We start from the raw sequence: 24,601 nt of genomic DNA, 5'->3' as shown, positions 1-24,601 counted from the left end.
TTTGTACTGGACAGAAATCAAAAGCTCTTTCCTCACTAAAACCCCCCAATTTTCATGACTTAAGCCACACATACACTTTGTTTCTTCCTTTTTTTCTTCCTCCCTCCCTACTTCTGACTCTCTTTCTTTCTTTTTTTTAAAGATTTTATTTATTCGAGAGAGAGAGTGTGCAAGTGGTGGAGGGGGGCAAAGGAGAGGGAGAAGCAGGCTCCCCACTGAGAAGGAAGTCCTGAAGCAGGACTTGATCCCAGGACCCTGGAATTATAACCTGAGCCAAAGGCAGATGCTTAGCCCACTGAGCCACCCAGGCACCCCTCTTTCCTCCTCCCTCTCTCCTTCCCTCCCCTCTTTCTTTTTTCCTTCCTTCCTTCCTTCCTTCCTTCCTTCCTTCCTTCCTTCCTTCTTTCAGTCTTTCTTTCTTTCTTTCTTTCTTTCTTTCTTTCTTTCTTTCTTTCTTTCTTTCTTTCTTTCTTTCTCCCGCTTTCTTTTTTGAGAGATATACTTCGTACCCATCTAGTTTGTACTGACAGGTCCATGCTCTCTCTTGAGCCCCAGTGAATAGCCTGGCCCTTAATTCTTGAACTATGGTGGAGACTGCTAGCTGTTTGTCCAACATCCATTTTTCTTTCTTTCTTAATGGTCACTTACTGGTCATTGGGTAGGGATGCACATCGGGCATTTTTCCTCTTCTTGCAAGCTGCAGGATGCAGGATGTGATGACTGGAATTTCGGCAATCATTTTGTGACTTGGAGGCTAGAACCCATAAAGGTAGAGCAGAAAGAGAGATGGAGCCCGGGTCCCTGCTGAACCTAGTAGAGTTACCCTTCAAGCTCTGGACTGCTTACTTTTGGACATCATTTAATACAAAACAATAAAACCGTAATATGTTTAAGCTACTATAGTTTGGTTTCTATTATTTGAAGCTAAATGTAATCCTAGCAATACATGGGTTATTCAGCTTTGGTTTCTCATGGATTCTTTTATTGTATGCTTATTCATGTGATACCTTTCTTTTCTTCCAAGAAGAATCTCACATCCATGTTCCTCTAAGAACATGTACGTTCCGTGAAGGCACGGAATGTGACTATTCCACAGTTTTCCTGTCTCTAGCACATTGCCTGACACAGAGGAGCTGGCTGAATAAACAGTTGAACCTGAATGATCTAATAATAACACATACTTTGTTCAAATACAAGTTATTATATTAAAAAGAATTAGCAATTGTAAAATGATCAGAGAGCTAATCTCTCAAGGTTTAACTGAATATTCTGCTTACCTAAAGGCCAATAAATACTATATGTAGTTGTAGGTTTTTTGAAATAAGGAAAAAATAATGTTTAACATTAAAATACAATATAGTTTGGGGCACCTTGGTGGCTCAGTCAGTTAAGCATCTGACTCTTGGTTTCAGCTCAGGTCATGATCTTATGGGTCCTGGGATTGACCCCTGTGTCCAGCTCTGTGCTCAGTGGGAAGTCTGCTTGAAGATTCTCTCCCTCTGCCCCTCCTCCAACTCACGCATGCGTGCTTTCTCTTTAAAATAAATAAATAAATAAATAAATACTTTAAAAAAATATAGTTTGACATTTGATAAGTTGTGAGAAATTTGAATCTGATATTTATAAACTTAACTATCATAATGGCAACATTTTTTTAATGTGCCTTCACTTAGAACATCCCACACTCTCCATGGCTTAGAGAAAAGAAAGCATATTTAAAGCTTCCCGCAACGTACACCTGTACTTTTTAGCTTTAATGTTTGCTGAATGCTTCCTACATATGAGCTAAGTTGCAATTGTTGTACATGCACTGATAGATCCTACCGATGAAGCAAGAAATACGTTTTTCCTGCTCTACAGTTGAGAAAGCTAAGTTACCGAAAGCTTACGTAACTTGCTGGTCTTAAAGCTAACAAGCTTATGATATTTTGTTTGATATTTTTTGGGGATGTGTATGTGTACCTTCATTCATATGTTTATCCATTCATCAAACACAAATCATTGTCTCTTTGTTTGTTTATTGAATGGTTACTCCCTCCCAGGCACTGTGCTGAGCTCCGGGGAAGTAGAAATATTCAGTTCCCCACATTAGGACATACACAGTACAATGCAGCATGACAAGTGTTTTGATAGGGCTTTCCAGCTAGACAAGTTTGGATAGAGGAAAGGAAAGATGCCAGAGGCTTCCAGGGGACAGAGGCAATGTTAGAAAATTACAAGACTTTCGGATTTGGCCAGATAAAGAACGGGGAGAATGGAGTGTTCCATACGAAGGAGGGAGGTGTGTAAAAGCACGAGGGTAAGGAAGCATGGCTTATTCCAGAAAACAGAAAGTAATGAAAGTGGTAGAGGTACAGCGGGCAAATGGAGAGACAGGTAACTCTCAACGGTGATCAGCTGTGGCCAGGTCACTGAAGGCTTCCTTCACCCAAGAGAGCTCAGAACTATTCTACGTGTACCAAGGAGACCAAGAGCGCTATGGTTACCTTTCTAGTTCAATAGAATAACTGCCTGCAGTGTGGAGAATAGCACAGAACAACACCTGAAGACTTGGGTAAGGGGGAATGAATTCGGATCCTACCATTTTGTTTGAATTCTAATTTGATTGAAATGAGAACTCTTGCAAATTTTGAATGCCCATCCTCATTTAATTCCAAAAATCTATCTGCCCATGAAGTATCTGCATTATGGTTGAATATGTCAAATAGGGTCAAATTTCTATTTTCCACCCTAGTGAGAAGAAACAGAAGTGTATGATACAAAATGGTAGATAACTTAAACTAGTTAATTCTACTTTTGAATTTAGGAATTTCTAATATCATGAAAATGTATTCCCAAACAACAAATGGTGCTATGGAGAAACGTGGGGAGAGCCTCAGGAAGTGTCCTACTGTTCCATGCCCATCTTGACTTTCTTTTTTTATTTTTTTAAATTTTCATCTTTAATTGAATTTAATTTTTTAAATTATGTTATGTTAGTCACCATACAGTACATAATTAGTTTTTGATGTACTGTTCCATGATTCATTGTTTGCATATAACACCCAGTGGTCCACGAAGTACGTGCCCTCATTACTACCCATCACTGGCCTAGCCCAATCCCCCACCCTCCTCCCCTCTGAAACCCTCAGTTTGTTTCCCGGAGTCCATAGTCTCTCATGGTTCATCTCCCCATTTGTTCCATCCCCCCCTCATTTTCCCCTTCCTTCTCCTAATGATCTCCCTGCTATTCCTTATGTTCCACAAATGAGTGAAACCATATGATAATTATCTTTCTCCGCTTGACTTATTTCACTTAGAATAATCTCCTCCAGTTTCGTCCATGTTGATGCAAATGTTAGGTAATCATCCTTGCTGATGGCTGAGTAATATTCCACTGTATGTATGAACCACATCTTCTTTATCCATTCGTCTGTTGAAGGTCTTGCCTTTCTGTCTATAGTCTCCCTCCATTATATGCCCTTCTGGGCATTGCCTGCTAACTTCTCAAAAAGATTCACGAAAACATCTTTTCCTCAAACCTTCTGGATGCAAGTATTCTATTAAAAAATTGCAATCCCCGATTTTGCTCTGCAGAATATGAGATGAAAAAGAGAAATAGGAGCTATCAAACAGATCGGTCAGTGGTATCCATCCACACCTTTCTCTATGTGGATTTATAATTCTTAATCTGTAGTTCCAAATCCAAAAAGCTATGAAAAACGGAAATATTTTCAATGGTTGATTTGTTAGCAATACCTGACTTAACCTGAACCCATGTAGCCACAAAACCTGACCTGAGCTGATGAAAGGTTATTTTATAACTTGCATTTCACTTGGTGTGAAGAATCACACACTTTGCTGAAGAAGTATTAGTATGTTTGACATTGCTTGTAGGGTTACATAAGACGCCAAATAGGCACTCTATTGACTTTTAAAACGTTTCCCTTAAAAAATTTATTTTGAGGCTTGTAGATGCATATGCAGTCGTAAGAAATAATAGATGCAGTGTACCTTTCACCTAATTTCTCCCCGTGGTAACATCTGGCAAATCTGTAGCACGGTAGCACAACTGAGACATTGACATTGGTACAATCCGTTGATCTTATTTGGGTTTGGCCAGTTTTACATACACTCACTTCCTGGCACGTGTGTCTGTGTGTATTTAGTTCCTTGCAGTCTTATCCCATGTAGGTTTGTGTGACCAGCACCACAGTCAGATGCGGAAGACTTCATCCCAGGGATCTTTCCGTGCTACCCTGTCAGAGTCACAGTACCCTGCCTCTGCCTAACCGCTGACAACCAGGATCTGCTGTCCGTCACTTCGCTATCTCAACAACGCTAGATAAATGGAATCATTACGGGACTATCTGCGATTGGCGTTATTCACTCAGGAGGATGCCTTTGGAAACTCGTGCAAGTGGTTGCATGCTTTTTAATATCTGAAAATTCTAAACTCCAGAACACATCTAGCCCAGAGGTTTTGGATAAGAGGTTGCCGAGCTGCCCTAAAGGTCTGCTGCCCCAGATAGAGCCCCGCCTGCTCTTGGAACCATTGAGGAGCTGGGCTGGCAGGACCTTGGTGGCTGTGTTCTCATCCCTGGTGGGGTCTGGAAACAGTTGGAAACGTACGTTTCTGGTGTCTGGTTTGAATGCCGCCCCTGCTGCCCCGTGACATTTGCATGGTGTTGCAGCTCTCTTTAGTCCATGTTCACAGCCAGCTGCCTCGCTTGCCTTCGCCTGGGTTTCTCATTCTCACTGCATTTCCCTCCTGGCCCTCAATTCTAGCCGTAATTAAGCAGTCTGCCTTCCTTTTTTTTCTATCAGCCCCTTTGCCTGGGACCGCACCTGGCTTCCTAGATCTCTTACACTGACTCCTGTCGGCTGCAGATCTAGGACTCAGGGCTCAGACTGCAGCACTTGCCCACCCCAGGCCTGTTTGCGTTCTCTCTGCCCCTCAGACTCAGGAAGTTGGATATGGGGTGTTTCCTGGAGCGCTTCCAAGTTTGGATTCTCGTCATCATTAGAGGAAGTTCTGATGTCAATAAAATTAAACCATAAATACGGCGACCCCTGATATTCTAAAAGAAATTTGCCCCACTGAGGCTGACATACATTTCCAAAGACACTTTGGTAAATTCCATAGTGGACACCGCCACTAAATATAATAAAATAATGTTCTATTCTTGACATTTGACTTAAACTTATCTCTGAGAAGTGTGTGTGTGTGTGTGATTCAAGGCAGAATGACCCAAGGAGGGGCGTTATCAAGTTCATCCTTGAGACTCCATTCTCCTCCTAGCCTGCTGCAATGAAAGACATCAAAATGGTCCACGTTTAATGTTATTGTCCAAGAAGACCTGATGAAAAAATACCTTCCTTTTAGAGAAAGCTAAAATGAAGAAGGACTTGTTGGATCGCCAAGATTTTGGCTAGCCCTACAGCTACTTAAAATAACACACATCCAGGTGAAAAGTAAAAACTTGATTTCTAATAAAATTCATGGAATTTGTTCAGGTGAAATGATGATCTGGGAAGTTTCCAGATGTTTAAATGTTTCACTTTTCCACCTGGTGTTTGTGCAGAAGAGTATAACATTGTTCTGTGATACTTTTGCTTGGCACTGACTTGCCAAAATTTTGCTTGGTAATGTCAATAGGATCCACTGATCCCCTGAAGAAATCAGTTAGGAGTGGAGAAGGAAGAGAAGAACAAAAGGTAGGATCTAATCCTGACTCACTTTCTCAGCTAAATTATTGTTAGTCTTCTTTCCAAAGAGAACGAAAGACACAGATTTGGCAACTAAGAGAGAAAATAAGGGCAAATCAAAAATATCTAGGGGAATTTGAACAATCTTTTAAATATATGGAAGAAATGGGAAAACAATATGCATTTTTTAGGGTACATGGAAGAAAGGAAAAAAACAAATAAACCAGTTTTCCCTCCTTTAAAATGTTTTAAGTCTTTTTGTCTTTTTGGAAACTCCCCCCATTTTCTCTAAAAATCTCCCAGAATAGCAATGAGATGAGTTCCTGTCTGTGATTTTTACCATCAGTTAAAATAGTTTTTCTTTATTGAAGTGCATCGGCACTGAAGAAACAGCCACCTTGATAGGCCTTTGCTTTTGCTTTGCATGTCGAAGCTACTTCCTGAAAAATAATTTTTATTCCACTTTGCAAATCTATTCACAGTTGAACGAGTCATACAGTGCATAAAATAAAAAGTACACAAGGAAGTGGATGCGTCTGGCCGGTTACCCACGGCGGAATCAGCGAGGTTAGCGTAAATGAACGTGAAAATAAAAGCAAATGGGTTCCTAATTTTTAGACTCAATTATAGACATATGTATTTGTTGTCATTATCATTTGTTTGTCTCAAATATTTAAGTCACACTTTAGTTAGATCTTAGAACCTTTTTACTATCAGGTGTGCAGCACATGGAGGGCACGAAGTGGGTGCCGAATAAATATTTACTGGCCAAACGCATGCATGAACGAGGACCTCTGTATTTATTCTCTCCCAGTCCTTGAGAAATATATGACAGCCCCAGAACCTTGACCAGAGCAAGTGTGACTTTCTGAGTCTGGAACGAAACGATTTAGTTTGAAAAGTGGGAATGCTTTGCTTGGGGAATTTTAGTTGCACATAATATAATAGCTACGGAAATAAAGTTTTCTTTCTTTCTTTCTTTCTTTCTTTCTTTCTTTCTTTCTTTCTTTCTTTCTTTCTTTCTTCTTTTTCTTTTTTTTTTTTCTATCCGGTTTAACTATCTAATTAGGATTCAGTAAGCGATGCAGAGGCAGCCCTTTGGGGCTCATTAAGCCAGCAGGGTTAGAAGTGTTGCAAGTGAAGAAAATACATTTTTGAGTCAAGCGTGTTGTTGCTGAAAGTCATTGGGTTACTACAACACTGCTGGCAGAGAGGGAACAGCCTTGGGGCCAGATGGCAGGCAGGTATCCGGGGAGCGCGGGGCGGGGCCCAGCTCGCGGGGGCGGGGCGGAGGAAGAGATCGGCTTACAGCAGGGGACGCCGCGCCCCGGGGGCAGCGGGGCAGGGGCAGCGGGGTTCCCGGAGTGTGCGTGCGCAGGGTCACGCAAGCTTACTCTTTGGAGCTGGCTGACCCCAGCTTCACTGAAGGAACAGTTTGAATCACAATGGCCTTTGGATTGAAATCTTAGCTCCATTGGAACACGAACCCTTTCCCGTGGCTGCCGGGGCGTGTTGGCTGCTAAGGCTGGGGATTCCAGCCTTTTGGTCTCCAGGGCCTGCGGATCTCAATCGTTCTACCAGCTTGAAAGTCTCACGGAGCTGTTAAAAGAAAGAGAAAAAAAAAAAAAAGAAAAAAGAAAAAAGAAAACCGAACACGCAAAGCCACAGGCCCTTCACATTTCGTTTTGCTGGACAGGGAATCATGCTAATTGGAAAACAGACCGCACGGCCTGTTCTATAAACGGAGAGGGACTTTTGTTCTTTTTTCCTGTATTTTAAACTTGAGATCGCCATGCCATGAATTTCGTAACCAGAAAACAGAAGAGGTATTTTTGCACCTGGATATAAAATGCTGCAAGTCCCGATAATGTGGCAAGATGCTACTGTCTCACAACAGGCCAGTTCTGTGATGTTGCGTTACGCTTCCAAAATGCGAAACCACCGAGTTGTCAACAAATCCAGTTCCAAATGGCTGGAGTAAAAAAGAATCTAGACGAGGTTTGTCATTTGATGTTTCTGACGGCATGGTATGTAGCGTTATGAGGGCTCTTTTCATCATTTGAGATGGTTTTGTGTAGTCAGGCTGCTCCTCAAGTGAAATGCATTTCCATGTGAATTTATTGGGGTTTGCAGCTCTCCACTGCGCCTGCCCGCCTCCCTGATTTTGGCTCTACTACCGGTTCCTTTTATTGGTTTTTGGCAAGTTGCTGAGGGCATATGTTTTGGACTTTTCTTGCCTAATTTGTGAGATTCTGCTGACATCCAGGAAAGTGCCGCAGAAACCTGTTGCTCATATCCAAGCTTATGTGTTTCATGGCAAATCCACCAGCGCTGAGCTCAAGTTTCTTGACGACAAGGCTTATTTATGGAGAAACAGACGTCGGCAGTATTTTGTGGGACCATGCTGTTCTTTCTCTGGGAGTAACATTTGGCATTTCCACACAAAAGGGCAAATAGTTTTTAAGCATCCTCTATTTAACGGTTGTCACGAGGGAGTAATGTTGCCGCCCCCATCGCCGCTGGTGACTGTACCATTTATCCAGCAGGTTCCATACACCAAGCAGTTTACACTGATACATCGCCTCAAAGCTGCAAGGGAAATGCTCTTGTACCCATTTTGAAGATGAAGAAACTGAGGTTAAGCAACTTTCCTAGAGTCTTAGGGAGTGGTGAAGCCAGGATTTTAAGCTTTGGACTTTCTGTGTCTAGAGTTTATATATAGTTTTTTCCTCCAAAGAAATCTGGGACACAGTGTTCCCCCTTGACTTTTTTAAATAAAGAAAATTTTGTTCTGTCATTTCTGTTCTATTTTATAACAATTAGTACATAGATATCATTTGTGGTCGTTGGTGCTGTGAGTCATGACTAAGACCTGGTTCCTGTTCTTTCAGGACTCACAGACCAGAGCAGTGCTTGCTGATTAAGGGTGATTTTGCCCCTTCAGGGAACATTTCCCAAGGCCTGGGGCCATTTTGAATTGGCGGAATGGGTGAGTTTGTGTGGTGTCTAGTGGGTTGAGGTCAGGGATGTTGTTAAACATTCTGCAATACACGGACAAAACCCTGCAACAAAGAATTATCTGGCCCTACGGTGTCAATAGTGGTGAGTTGAGATACTGTGGTCTAGAAGAAGTAAGACCCTGAAACATGGTGGGATTTATGCTGTAGTTCTAAAGATGGTGGGAAAGAATGCATTATTTGTTCAAAATACTTGCTGATGTTCCCTATTGGGACCATCCGTGTGGGATAATTATATGTCCTACCCCGTTAATACCAGGCATGGCCATTTGCCTTCTTGACCAATCCCCAAATAAGCATTGAAACTTACAGAGCCGTTTTGTAGATTTCTTTTCCCTCTGTCACAAGACTCAAGTTCCAGGCGAGGACTCCTTCACCTGGAACCTCAAATGAGGATGACATGGAGTAGATATGAAGACTACTCCAAAGAATCGCTATCATAAACAACAAGTAAACCTCTGTTGAAAGCAAATGAGATTTTGAGTTTGTTTTTTCCTGCAGCATAACTTAGTCCATGCTGACTAATATAGATGTGGTTATAACGTCAACAGGTGAAGATGAGGTGGGACTGTAGAAAGAGGAAAACCTGGAAGAAAAGACTGGAGCCAGTGTATACCAGATGGCGCAGAGTGGATTTTAACTTTATATGTGGGAATTTTAGTGGGGGTGAGAAAGAAAAGTAATTCTGAGAGAGCAGAGGGAAAGATGATTCAGAAAGGAGCAGACACAGGAGGCCAGAAATCAATAAGGCTATGATAACAGTAGTCCCAATGAGAGAAGCAGGAACTGGAACATGGGGAGGGTCTATATAGATGAAAAGTTGGACGCTTATGCAAAAGTGATTTGAGAGGGAAAACAATTATTGACCATGAAAACTTACTTGGTGTGGACAAGAAGAAGATGATGCAAAGGTGATATCAAGATTTTGAGAGTGATTATCTTGAAAAATGGTGTCACACAAGCACATATTTTGGAATAGGTGTGATGATTTCTTTTGGGAGTTTATTGAGCCTGGGTTAAAGATGGGCTGTCCAGTGGGAGATGTTCAGAAGCAGTTGGCTACGAGGGTCTAGACAGTGGGAATCCTGGTATGATTTACATATTTGGGCATCATCTGCACACAGGTGCAATTTGGACAACTTAGCTAGAGGTAGTGACTGGAACTGAAAAGAGACACTCAGAGAAAAGGAAGTCGGAGTTTGGGCAAAGAACGAACCTGATGGAAAGAATTTCCGGCATTTAAGGAGACAATGCTGCCGTGTTGGCCAGTGAAGAGCTATGTTTGGATCTTGCAGAGATAATTAAGAGTGTAAGGGGCAAACTGATGTCTACTTCTTGGTGCCTGAATGTCTTTGCTATTATTCCGAAGCAGTAAAGTTTTGGTTAAAAAAGAAAAAGTAGTACATGGTTACAAGTTCAGGGATTTGTAAACACTCAAGATGAAAGTTTAAGTTTGAAGTTTTCCTTAGTGTAAAAATGAAAACCAGAATAAGAGTAGCTCTTACTGGGGAAAAAACTCTTAATTTATACATGAAAGTTTATAGTTGTGAACTTTATTTATTCTGTCTGTGTTAGGTCTATTAGTTAGAAGTGAGGTTACTACATTCCTTATTTATTGGTTATATTTTTAAGTAAAAATGTACTTGATTAGGTCATGATCGGTTCTCTTGTTTCTCTGTTTCTGGGCCTCAGGGAAACCTAACTAGCAGACATTCATTTCAATAAACGTCTGAGCTTCTGGTCCGCGCTGTTCTCCCCTTCCTCCCAGGTTCACAGGCAAGGCACCCATTAGTTTCGAAGTTTTGCCAAGGCAGCTGGATGGATAAAATAGACTGGCGATATGTCATATTCTCTGAGCGTAAGTCAGAACACCACTTATTTTCTCTCTCTGGCTTCACACTTCAGTATGTTAGGATCCTGGGACACCGTGGCAGAGAAATGCTCACCTCATGGTCCACTGCTGGTGGCTGCAGGAATGACAGAGCGCCTGAGGGCAGTCACAGGCATTCCTGTGATAGTCTTAGGGAGAGACGGCATTAAACGGGCTGGTGTCAAATACCACTCCTCTCTGTGAAAATAGAACTTGCCTGTCTTCCCAAAGCGGCACTAACCAGAGTAATGGCATCCAGCGTAACAATTTGCTTTCATTTCTCAGCTGAACCAGTCTGTCAGTTTGTATTTACTGGAACTAAGGAGCCAGGGACCTTCCTCAGATTTGGAGAGTTGAGAACACAGTCCTTTTTGGGGATATCTAGTAAATTATTAAATAAGGCCAGTCCTTTGGAGATCTTGCAATTTCCACCAAAGAAGACCATTTCATCTTTTATTTTCTGTGCCCAGGCAATCTTATCACCATCGGTAGAATATCTCCTCTGATTGTACAGTAAAATTGGAATTGGGGAGCTAAGTTATGGAGCCTCATGCCTCCAGGCCCTGACATCCCCAGATTCTACCTCCTTTCCTTTTTGGGGTCCCATCATCCTCAAATGCCCCTGCTGCAACCTCCGTTTCTCTGATTGTTCCCTCCCATCTCTCTGGAAGTGTTGTACACGTTGTCGTGTCCATGGCAGCTCAGTGGCAGTGGTGGCAGATTACTGCTTTGATCAGCTCATCGCTAGAATATACGACAGGGAGTCATATGGGCTTTTTCCTAGGTTGTATATTTTCCTGTTAATGCAGACCTTCCAGAGATATAAAGCCTGACCCCAAATAACTGTCATGAACAGAATAGTGTTCAGGATGGTGGAGGAGATATTTTCGAGAAGCCCTCAGATCTCCTTTTAATTATACCACTTTACTGATCAGCAACTTTTCCTCTGCACTCTGTGTGTGGAGAATCATAACCGAATGCCATGGTGATGCGGGTTGACAGAGATAAGGCCATGGCCCATTTTTAGTATTGTTGCATTTAAATGAAGGATTCGGGGGAATCAGATGATTTAGCTTTAAGCAGTTTTCTAGATTCAAACTCCTAGATTATAATTTATAGTGCAGACAAATTCTGAAGAAACTGTGGTGCACAAGACTCAGTTAAGAAAGACAAGGGGAAGCAGGGTGGGCCCTGGTGAGGAGGGTGGAGTGTCCCATCTCGTGATTTTGTTAGTGATCGTATAGTAGTATAGTAGGAACGGTTTGGCTCTCGTGATGTTGTTAGAGATCGCATAGTAGGAACGGTATGGCTCTCGTGATGTTGTTAGAGATCGCATAGTAGGAACGGTTTGGCTCTCGTGATGTTGTTAGAGATCGCATAGTAGGAACGGTATGGCTCTCGTGATGTTGTTAGAGATCGCATAGTAGGAACGGTTTGGCTCTCCTGATGTTGTTAGAGATCGCATAGTAGGAACGGTTTGGCTCTCGTGATGTTGTTAGAGATCGCATAGTAGGAACGGTATGGCTCTCGTGATGTTGTTAGAGATCGCATAGTAGGAACGGTATGGCTCTCGTGATGTTGTTAGAGATCGCATAGTAGGAACGGTATGGCTCTCGTGATGTTGTTAGAGATCGCATAGTAGGAACGGTATGGCTCTCGTGATGTTGTTAGAGATCGCATAGTAGGAACGGTATGGCTCTCGTGATGTTGTTAGAGATCGCATAGTAGGAACGGTATGGCTCTCGTGATGTTGTTAGAGATCGCATAGTAGGAACGGTATGGCTCTCGTGATGTTGTTAGAGATCGCATAGTAGGAACGGTATGGCTCTCGTGATGTTGTTAGAGATCGCATAGTAGGAACGGTATGGCTCTCGTGATGTTGTTAGAGATCGCATAGTAGGAACGGTATGGCTCTCGTGATGTTGTTAGAGATCGCATAGTAGGAACGGTATGGCTCTCGTGATGTTGTTAGAGATCGCATAGTAGGAACGGTATGGCTCTCGTGATGTTGTTAGAGATCGCATAGTAGGAACGGTATGGCTCTCGTGATGTTGTTAGAGATCGCATAGTAGGAACGGTATGGCTCTCGTGATGTTGTTAGAGATCGCATAGTAGGAACGGTATGGCTCTCGTGATGTTGTTAGAGATCGCATAGTAGGAACGGTATGGCTCTCGTGATGTTGTTAGAGATCGCATAGTAGGAACGGTATGGCTCTCGTGATGTTGTTAGAGATCGCATAGTAGGAACGGTATGGCTCTCGTGATGTTGTTAGAGATCGCATAGTAGGAACGGTATGGCTCTCGTGATGTTGTTAGAGATCGCATAGTAGGAACGGTATGGCTCTCGTGATGTTGTTAGAGATCGCATAGTAGGAACGGTATGGCGAGTCGCTCTGGGAGCTGCAGTGGACGATGTACTGCTCTTATGCTCAGGATGAAACGAGGGAGAATCGGGGCGAGGAGATGAGAAAGAGAAAAACGAGCGGGCTGTGGCTCCCACAGTAGAGGGATGTGCCCCTCCTGAAACCATTCAGGAACTGGTCTTGGGTTGGGGAGTAGCTGAAGCCAGGGAGTGGGAAGAGGCCTAGGGTGAGGGCATCCAAGAAATGCCGAGAGCAGGGGCTGGACACGGGAGCCCCGGGTGACTCCCCGTACCCCGTACTGGCTGCTTCGCTATGAGAGGAGATCTGCTCCTTGCCTGCGCTTGGAGATTTCCTGAAGCTCCCCATGACCGTGCATCTCTGCAACATTCACACCCTAAGGGATCCTTGGTCCGGATGGGCTGGAAGAGAGGCTCAATCTCCGCACTTTTGGAGGCCAGAAAGGATGGGGGAGGTGTATACTTCTGTTATCTACAGATGAAGAAATGGAATTAAACAGACGAACTTACTCACCCCCAGTCTCCCAGAAAGAGAGGAGAATTAGTATTTGGGCCGCGCACTTTCTAACACAGCTTGGGCTTTCCGCGTTCACTCTGTTGGGTAAAAACGGCACAAAGTACCAATGCTGCAAATACTAAATCACTAGTGAGTGATTCTTCTTATGTATTGCCTCTTTTCTCAGCTATATGTATGTTCTGGGTCCCTCTTGTGGTGGCTGGGATGGACCAGGCAAGGATGTCGCACCAAAGGGCCTGTGTGGAGGTGTCAGGCCTTCAGGCTAACTGGGTCAAGATCAGAGAATGCATGTCATGGGTTAGGGGTAAAACAGAGCAGTCTGAGGGAAGTTGAAATGATCAAAAGAGAACTTGCCCGGCGCGCACTACCCCATTTAACTGCAAGCAGCGTCCATACTGCCATAATCTGCCTTCCTGGCTGCTTCCACAGGTGAATTTCTGTGCCCTCCACACAGGCTAGCTCTCCACTTTCTCATGAGGTCCTATCAACTCTCTATCAAAGGACATCACCCCAGAAGTTGTTTCTTCTATTTCGGATCAGGTTTTTGCTCTCTACCGCTTTCTAGCAGCAATCACACGTTCTATTATTGCCCTCGTTTTAGAGAAGTCTTCCCTTCACTATTTCTCTTTTAGCAACTGCCCCCTTGTAGCAAATATTGAACATTCCCTTTCTTCCAGTTCTATTTTCAATCCACTCCAATCTGACTTTGCTCCTGACCACACTACTGAGACCGCTCTTGCCAAGGTCACTCATTACTCCCGTGGTGCCAAAACCAGTGGTCAGTTTTCAATTCCCATCTTAACCCACCAGCAGCAGGTGATAGAGCTGGTCACATTCTTTCCTCTGAAACACCTTCGTCACCTGGCTTCTAAGGTACCATACTCTCCTAGTGGTTTTTCTTACAGGCTAGACTCTCCTTTTTCTGTCTTGCTGCTTCTTTCTTTTGTTCTTGACCTCCAGCGGAGAACACCAGCATTCAAACTTGATCCTCTTGTCTTCTCTGTCTACACGGACTCCCTTGATGCTGTAATTCAGTCTCATGGCTTACAGTGCCACCTACATTGTAAAGACTTCCACATTTTTGTCAGTAATCCAGATCACGTTGCTTCTCTGCTCAAAACCCTCCAGTGAATTCTCACCTCATATAGAGTCAAAGCTGGAATCCTTACCTCTCAGAGCTCATTTCCTGCTATCCTTTCTTCTCTTATCCCCTTCTAGGCACACAGTCCTTAGGGCTTTTGCCCCGGGACACTTTTCTCCTATATAGCCATGTGGGTAACTTCTTCACTCTTTCACAATTTATTCAAATATTATCTCTTCAGGGAGGCCCGCCCTGACAGCACCCTGGAATCCCTTTATACTGTTTTATTTATTCCTTCTCCCCCACCTCCCGTAATATTTATCAACTTTCAACAGACCAGATAATTTACTCATTTGTAGTATCTACTGTTTTATTTTCTAGCCTGTTACTTTCTGGAATGTTAACCGCGCAAAGGCACAGATTTTTGTCTGTCATGTTCACCGATGCTTAAAATGTTTAGAAAAAGTGCTTGGTATGTAGTTGATGATAGATGTATTAAAATAAATACTTTCCTTTATCAGGGGGAAGGTTATCACGAGGTCAGAAGCTGGGAAAATCCGAAAGTGGAGGAACACAGGTGGAGCAAATGGTCCAGGATGGAGACCACAGGCAAGCCCAAGATGGCAGAGCTTTGTTTTATGTTGTGGAGGTGGGTTCGACAGATGTCAGTTACCATGCAGCACTGAAAACCCAGTTTGTTCCCAATTCTGCAGATGGTGTGGCTTCTAGAATCTCTGCTACGTTGATTTTCTCCTTTGCACACATTTTAGATTGTTGGAATCCCTTTAAAAAATATGGTGTTCAAAATGGAACACAGTATTCCAGATGCACTCAGACCCGTTAACGTAGTCGCTCACCATCTCCCTCTTCCCGAACCTACACGTTCAGCTGTAGCCAAAGAGATCGGTAACGGCCCTGGATTAAATGACACATGACTCAGATTGAGTTTGCTGTCAGCCAAGCCACAAGTTACTTTTATTTATTTTTTTCACATGAACCACACACACAAAATTTGCTCATTTCTAATCTTTTAACCTATGTGTATGACTCTTATATTTTTTCCATGAAATTCATCTTTTCAAAAAGTTTAGATCCATTATTTTGACCTGTCAAGATCTCAATCCGGAATTTTGTAGTATATTCTCACAAAAAGATTGTCGAGGTATTGATAAAATGTTCTGGACAGGGTCCATGGGAAAAAATCTGTGCCAAACTGTTACAAGCCTTTATTTCCATAATAACAGTATCTGTTTAATACTCAGGATATATAGGTTTAAGCTGGCTATTTCTTAATCTTGCCCACAAAATTGTTACTGAATACTTTTTCAGTTGCTTTGCTGAAATCCATATGTCCTATGCCTGCTGGATTCTGCTGATTTTCCGGTCTAGCATTTTTACCAAAAGAGAAAACAGGCCAGTTTGGCACAGCTTTATTAGATAAGCCTGTGTTGGCTCCTCGTGAGCCCATTAGATGAGCTCACAAACCATCTTTTATTAATTCGGTCTTGAGGTCAGGCTTACTCTTTGCAATTTGAAGATTTGATCTTCTCCATCACAGTGACATCTTATCTCTGTTTATTTTGTGACTTATATTTGGAACCATTCCTTACAAACTATTCCTTCTGGATGGGTGCTCCTTGTCATTTAAAAAATATGAAAAATTGTAATATATTGTTTTATAAAAACACATATATGAAATCTTATCATACAGATTTGAGTGCTTTCTTTTCCTGTTTTGCCTGCCTCTCTTCTCTCCTTATGCCTCCTCCTCCACTCACATTGTTGATCAATATTAATGACTACTGTACATATGACATTTTCCTATATTTTAGCACACTCATATAATTATAGGTGATCTTTACGAACTCTCAGCCTATTTCAAAGAGAATCGGTTTGAATATCCTTCCCTGAGAGATGATATTACCCACAAACCTGTCCTTGAAGCATCTGTTGTATAGTTTGAGACCCCAACCTAAAAGTAATAGAATAATTCATCTGTCCTTTCATTCGGTAAGATGTGCTGAGCTTCCCTATGTACCAGGCACTGTGCTAGGTTGTGCAGGAAGTTCTGACCTTTCCAAGGTGCTATGTTTAATCCATCTCCCTTTCTTTTCTTTTGCCTCTCAGGGGAAAAAGAAAGCTCTCCTGCTTAGAAGGCTTCTTTAATGGACTGAATGTTTGCGTCTTCCCAGAATTCATATGTCGAAGCCCTACCCGCCAGTGTGGCTGAATTTGGAGGAAACAAAGTTAAATGAGGTCATAAGGGCAGAACACTGATCTGATAAGATTACTACCCTTTTAAGAATACTAATACTAAGAGCCTCAGAGTGCCACAGATTTTTACCACAATTTTTTTTTTCTTTGTGGAGAGGGGCTTGGGGGGGGGTAATTCAGCAATATTACATATTAGTGTGAGTATTATGAGCTGAATTGTGGTCCCTCTCTCAAACCTTCTAGTACCTCAGAATTTGACTGTATTTGGAGAGAGGGCCTTTAAAGAGTTGATTAAGTTAAAATTGGGTCATTAGTGTGAGTCCTAATCCAACCTGATAGGTGTCCTAAGAGGAAGAGGGTTTTAGGAGAGAGACCAGACATGTGCCCCCAGAGGAGAGACTGAGGACACAGGGAGAAGAGGGCCACCTGCAAGTCAAGGAGAGAGGCCTCAAGAGAAAGACAGGTTGTTAACACCTTGATTGTGGATGGCCAGTCTCCCCAACTGTGGGAAATACACGTCTGTTGTTTAAGGCACTCAGCCTGTGGTATTGTGTTATGGCAATCTGAGCACATTCATACGGACTGGACATAAACTTCATGTTTGTTTTCCAATTTTCCCCTCTCCTCATGTTCTGTAAGTACTGAAGTGCCTTGTGGTCCCTTTTCTATTTAGAAAAATTCTTCTGTCTGCTGCCAGGTACCCTAGCATAGTCTCATTTCTATGAATATTAAGTACTGGCAAATTCACGTGGAGAACATGATTCTCCCTAACCAAAAAGCTAGTCCTCGTGGGGCTAACCAGTCATTTTTTAAAAACATGTAGAGTACAACACTCTATTAAAAAACTTCTTCCAAAACAATGAATAGCTTTGCCTAGGACACACTCTGAAAGAATTTTTCATTTATTATGAAGTGTAATGTTTTATTCGCTTGAATTTTCCTTCCAAATTCTGCTGTGACATTCTCCATCTCCTTTTATAAGGACAAAATAGAAGTGTACTCATCCAGCTGGTGGGAGGTTGGTAGAAACAGACCTTAGAATGAGCCTTAACTCTTAAGCCACGCCCAGTCTTCAAGGCCAAGGTGACTCAATGTCGCATGCAGAGAGATGAAGCTAGGGTTTGGGCTCACGCCACGCAGCATTTTAAATAAATAAATAAATAAAGGGATAGAGACGGGAAATAGCTGGAGTGACTCAGAACTTATTCCCCGGAGCCCGAATCTCCTTGAGGTTCCTTAGCTAAGTTCCCACACTGAGTGTATTTTATGGAGCCAGCTTCTAATCTGTTCCTTGCTTTACCACGGAAGCCTTTGCTCCGCAGCTGGGGCTCATTTGGTTTGGATTTTTATCTATAAATTTCTGTCAGTGAGAATCTTTAGGAGCTAATTGGTGAAAGTGACCTAAAAAAGGGAACCCCAGAAAGGAAGCAGAGAGACTGAATTTTCATCCGTTCTTCCCCTAAGAATTTGTATTACCCTTTGCCAGGGAACAACTAGCTTTGAAGTTGGAGTAATCGCTTTTATTTAAAAGCTAAAAACCACCTTAGATGAAACGCCATCAAACAGAAGTGTGCTTCTCAGTCCTGCAGTTGAAGAGTATGGAGTGGCTGGTGTTTGTGATTCCAAGTCCCATTTGGACGCACTTCAAAGAGGGGCTCCAGGCAGAGCTGCTAAAAGCGCTGCCAGCACCGGGACGTACAGATTTCCAGTCACTGGGGACGAACCCGGTTCCTGCATCTGAGAAGGAGCATAATTACTGTCCTTTTCATCTTCTGTGCAGCCTGTCCAATGGAGGCCACTTCACAGCGGGACCCATAGGTTCACAATAACAAGAGCAAAGTTTATAATGCTTTGATTTCCCTTAAAAAAAAAATCTTTGCTGTGAACTGGGGCTTAACACAAGTGCAGGTATTTAAATTGGAATAAGGGACTTCAAGAGCAGCTCAGAAGATGGAAAAGCAATTCTGGCATCTAAGGACTCAGAGTGGACTGGGTATATCAGTTGCGAAGGTCAGTTTACAAACTCAGGTGTAGCGACATATAATTTTTTATGTTTCTATAACAACCAATTTTTATCTCTCGATCCCCTTCCATGAAGGTGGAGTAAGTTGGTCTCAGTCTCTTCAGTGTCTTCAAGTTCTGGCTGGCGGCTCAAAGTCATCTGTACAAACCTCTCAAATAGGAAGTTTTGGAGTTTCCATTATCCTGTTGGGACTTGGCCATGTGCCTAACTGACTCGCCGTCTTCATGCTTCTGTACCTACCTACCGCACTGGCTCCAGCGGCTGTTACAACTTCGCTGTAGAGTCTGGGACGCGAGAATCATGAGGCCACTTGACACAGAGCACGTGAGGCTCCCCTTGGGTCTGGACCAGCTGGTCAGCCGGTACCTCTCCCGGGTCCTGCTGCTTCCTTGAGGCTCTACCAGATGGGCAGTGATTCCTCCGCTTCTGGAGTTTTCGTCCCTCTTTTGGTTTGGCCACACTTCAGGGACAGAGTAAGTGCCCTCTCTAGACTTAGCAATGTTTATAACCTCGTCATTTTGTCCCCAACTGTCTTTCTCTGCCTCCAGCCAGGGGGACAGTTTCTACATTTGAGGTAGAGGTGAGGGATGGTGAGGAACTCTACTGTCCTCAATCTCCCTGGGTGGGGCAACCCAGCGTTCCTCACTTCTCTTGCTCCCAAACAGTTCTCTCTGTCACCAGTTCTTTCTGCATCTAAGGACTTTGTCTTTGGAAACAATATCTAGGAAGCCATTTCTTGTTCTTTGCTCTTTTGTTTTGACATATCCTTCCCCTAGGGCAAGAAGGGCAGGGTTTGTAGGAATTGGGGTGAGGGTGAGAGAAGTAAGATGCAGAGAAGGGGTAATGAGGACATTTTTAGGGAAAAATAGTATTGACTAACATTTTAAAAATATGATTGTACCCTAGTAGCTTCCTATGGATTTATCAGAGCTCACAAGTGACTACCCTTGGATGACGCTTGGCAACCATATCTCAGCTTTCACTTATAATTTAGAGACTTTCTTTGTCTATTCTGCTGTTCGTGCCTCTGAACATACTCTATTGATCTTAAGCAATTCTTTGGCTGGACAACCAAAAACCCTCATGCTCTAAAATTTCTCTCCACATGCACGCTTTCCCATTCTTGAGGTCCTTCCTAACCAATCCCCAATGGCTAGAGTGGGATCCCCCTGCTATTCACTTTTCTCGTGCCCTCTCATTCCCTTCTCATAGCACACACATGTCATAACAGTGACTAATCGTGTTATTATTTGCTAAATATTCATCTTGCCCACTCTGAAGATAGGAACCCTTCTTTCTTGTTCACTGCAGTTCCCACAGCACTTGACATCTAGCAAGTATGTCATAAATATTTATGAGCTAAGGAATTAATGCATAGTAAACCAGTTAGATGTTGAGGAGAGGGGAACAGAGGACCAAATTTGAGTTCCTACTATTCCGGGCACTCTCACATAAACCCTATCTGTATCCTCACCTCAGTCCTCTGAAAAAAACTTCATTACCTCTGTTTTGTAGTAAGGTTTCTGAGGGTCCAAGAATTGAGGAAGGTTATTTCCAAGATTATTGAGTTAATAACTGAAAAAGGGCAAATGTTTTGTCGATTCCCTACTTAGCCTGTGTTACCCTTAGCATCTGGCTTGTCTTTGAAAATAACTTCATAACTTCTATGAATAACTGATATCTTATCAAGTGATATTTCCTTTTTTTTTTTTTTTTTGAGTAGAATGAGTCGCTAGTCAGGTGAGTGCTCTGTAGAAAGAATTTCAGGCAGATCATGGTGATAGAGTTGGTCGGAAATCCTTAAGTTATTTACATAGAGATGTGCTGTGTTCTGCTTGCTGCCTTCCTGTCTTGTAAACACTAGACCTGTTTCATTTCAAATACTGCGTTCGTTCCATTTTTAGGGTCTTGTTTTCAGAATATGAGTTTGGAATTGGGGATAGAGCATCTACACTGTGTAAAACATTAGAACAAGGCAGAATAAAAACAAAACAAAAAGAAACACATTTCTATTACAGTAGCTGATACTGCCAAATGTAAGAAACATGTAATAACCTAAATAATTAGTACAAGAGAGATATGATGGATTTGGGGGCTCAAAAATGCATCAGGGCAAGGAGTGATTGGCTGAGGGAGATCAGCACAGAGAGGACATTAGAAGCATTCTTGGGGATGAGGAGATTTGGGTTGGGCCTTGACTGAGCAAAGATTTCTGCAGACAGATAAAAGGTGATTGCAGGAAGAGTGGACATTCCCAGAAAACCAAGTGGTTTATTCTGGCTCTAGATCTCTACTTTGGAGAACTTCCGAGAAGTACAGGCGGTCCCAGTGTCAGCTTACCAGCTGGACTATAACACATGGGGTTTGAGTTTCTCTGAGGTTTGAGTGTGTCAAGGCCAGCTTAGGTGTTCCTCGAACAGAGCCAAACTCTAGCTTAGTTTCAGAGCGTTCCTGATCTCCTGGAAATGCTCCTGACCGCAAGACCGGTCTTGGGGTCTGAGCAGATGGAGAGATCAGGAAACCCTCCCTAGCCTGCCTCCCACCCACTCCAGATGGAGTTAATAATTTCCCTGCCCCAGCAACTTCTGCAACTCTTGCTCACCTCCCTCGCTACAGTCATCACATTGCTCGCTTTGTTTGCAGGGTCTTGCCTCCATGCTCTGAACTCCTTGAGAGCAAGGCTCTGTTTTATGCTCAGGGGCCTCAGCTGTCTTCAGCATCTAATCCTTTTCTAGCACTTAGCCGAGGAGGGACTCAATTAATCGAGGGCAAATGAAGCGACCTCGCAGCCAACCCCAACTCCCTGCTAGTCTTTACAGAAGCAGTGCGTTTTTATGTAGGTTGTTACGAATCTCATCTAGCTTAAGGAATTCGATATTATTTAAAGAAATTATTTGAGTATAGATAACACACAATGCTACATTGGTTTAAGTCATACAACGTAGTGACTCAACTCCTCTCTATGTAATGCTGTGCTCAGCACAGGCATAGCCACCATCTGTCGCCATATAACACTATTATAATATCACTGACTGTATTCCCTTGCTCTGCCTTTTTAGATATTCTTATATTACTGTTTGAAAGATGAAAGAATGGAGGCTGAGTGATTAAATGACCAGCCTGCATTGTTAGTAAGTGCATCTTCTGGACTTTAATTCCATTTCTTCCTTCCTTTCTTTCTTTCTTTTTTCTTTCTTCTTCTTTTTTTTTTTTTTTTTTTGTTAGCAAATATTGTGCTTTGCCTGGAGAGTTAGTTTCAGATCTATGTTTAGGAAGAGGAGCAAATTCTGAAGAAAAGTTTGATGAGACTCACAAAACTCCCTAATTACCTCGTCATCACCCACCATTTGCCATGAATTCAGAAATGCCCTTTTTAAGAATTTTATTAGTGTTTACTTCACAAGATTCCTTTTAAGTTTCATACATTTTCTGATAGCGATTACTGATGATAGAGCTTACATGATGTGAGTCGGTTATTTTTCCAATAAATATAATAAACACTTGATTAGTGCTTTCCTAAGGGTTTATATGTTTTATTTTAACTAGTCCTCACAGCAACCTAAGGAGACAGATACTACTGTTGTCCTCATCGTATTGACAAGGAAACTGAGGCAAATGTAGATTAAGCAACTTTACAAAGATGACACAGTTAGTGGCTAGTATCCCAGTCCAGCAGCCACCGAACGTCATCAAATATTCATTGAGGGTCTGGTCTATACCTCATACTGCCGTGTGCTGAGAGATAGAGTGATGCACGAAGCAGATGAGTTTCTGTCCTCATGGAGCTTTTATTCTAGAAGTGGATGACTGGCTGTAAACCAATAAATAAATATGAATAATGAGACAATGATAAAAACAATGAAGCAATGAAGCAATATCAGGGTAATATAATAAAGTCTGACCTGGTTAAAGGAGCATGGCTACTGTAGACAACTGGGCGGGGGAGGAGGTGATGGTTGTAGCAGGACTGGAAGAGTGAGAAGGTGCTGCCTATCAAAGTTCTATGGGAAGGGAATGGGGAAGAGCATGGCCCTCTGACTGGAGCTGGGGAAATAGTTGTGCGAGGGAAAGAGGCAGGGGCAAGGCCATGCTGTAGACATCAGAGTAAGAGTGAATTTATCTGAAGTACAGGAGGAAGGGTTTTCCATAAGGGAGTCGAGCAATCTGCTCTATGTTTTATACACGTCACTCTGGGTTTTTCAAAATTGCTATTTGTTTTATTTCTAAATATCTTTCCACAGAAGAAAAACTTACCTTTGAGGTCAGGAAATGTACAGTATCTTTCATTTGTATCCCACACAATACAGAACACAAGCCAATCACATAATAGATACTCAACGTATAACAAGAGCATAATAAAATCCCCACTCCATAGGTGTACTGTGAGGATGAAATGAGCTAATGCATGCATCATGCTTGGAATAGCGCCTGGCACGTGGCCAGAGAGCAGCATGTGTTTGCTGTGGCTACTACGTCTGTGGCAGCTTTCTTTGAGTAAAGCTCTTGCACATATTCCTATGAGTTGAGAAGACGATGAAATTTGACCGGCTAACCTAATTCAAAGTTATGTTACAGTAGATACAGATCCCAGCCTTGGCCACATGACTCTGTTTTGATCAGGGTGATCCGCCGTTGGTGTAGATGTGGGAGTAGGGAGAGCAGTGGGGAGGCCATAGCGTGGTGCTGGCCCCGTGGTGATGGCTGCTGGGGTGAGCACGGTGCCTGCACTGATGGAGAGAAGGGAGTCGGGTTGGAAATATTTTGGAGGCTGAGCCTATAACTCTCCTTGGTGGTTTGGGAGTGAAAAACAGGAAAGGAAGGAAAGCAGGATGACTCCTACATTTTTTCCTTTAGTTACTGTTTGAATCTTTGTATCATTTTACTGAGTTGGAGAAGGACTGAGGGAGGAACTAGTCTTGAGAAGTGAGCTGGAATACAGGAATTTTTGTTCGAAATGTGATTTCGAGCTTCTTTTCGATGTCTGTCGGGAGTATTCAGGAAGCAATCGTACATGGACTCAGGAGCTTGGGGGTTTTCCATGTGAAACAGAAGCTTCTAGACAGCCCGCTTCGATAACAGCACGATTGAACTTTTGTGGTTTCAGCGCTTCTACTTTGGAGGAGAATCGGCTTTTTCAAACATATGCCTTGACATTGAAAGTTTCAATTCCTATCAAAACAAGCAGGCTATAATTCACAGCACTACCTCAGAGTGGCAGTAATGTTAATTAGGAAAAACACAGAGGCAGCAGGCCATGCTCGGGTGAGAGCTGAGACTTGCAGGTGTGTGCGCATGCGCTGTGGGCGGGCCTACGCCGTTCCTGGGAAAGCAGGTCACAGCAAGGATTGTCTAGCAGAAGTTAAGAAAGCTTCTTATCAGTGAGCCTGCTGAAGATGTTGCTGTTCAAATCTGAGCTTTGAGCAAATACAGAGACGATGCCTAGTAATACAAATATAACAACGCACCTCATTCCATAGCAGAGGGAGCAGGAGGACACGATGTCGCGCAGATTCGCGGGATGCGACACGACGAGGGGAAGTCGCAGTCACACCAAATCAGAACAGAAACCGTTCTCTCAGCCCTAACAAAGGATTTTCACCAACTCGTGGTGAGGAGGAGCTAGAACTTTCTATCAGAATTCCCACTGTACATCCTTTATAATTTTTTAAAAATTTTATTTATTTATTTGACAGGGAGAGAGAGCGAAAGAGAGCAGAAGGAGAGGGGAGAAGCAGATTCCTTGCTGAGCAGGGAGCCCAATGTGGGGCTCGATGCCAGGACCATGAGATCATGACCTGGGCCAAAGGCAGA

This window comes from Ursus americanus, chromosome 8, assembly GCF_024610735.1.
Source record: "Ursus americanus isolate L20-20 chromosome 8, mUrsAme1.1.p, whole genome shotgun sequence".
Classification (NCBI taxonomy): domain Eukaryota; kingdom Metazoa; phylum Chordata; class Mammalia; order Carnivora; family Ursidae; genus Ursus; species Ursus americanus.
Note: the sequence above shows the minus strand (reverse complement) of the source record.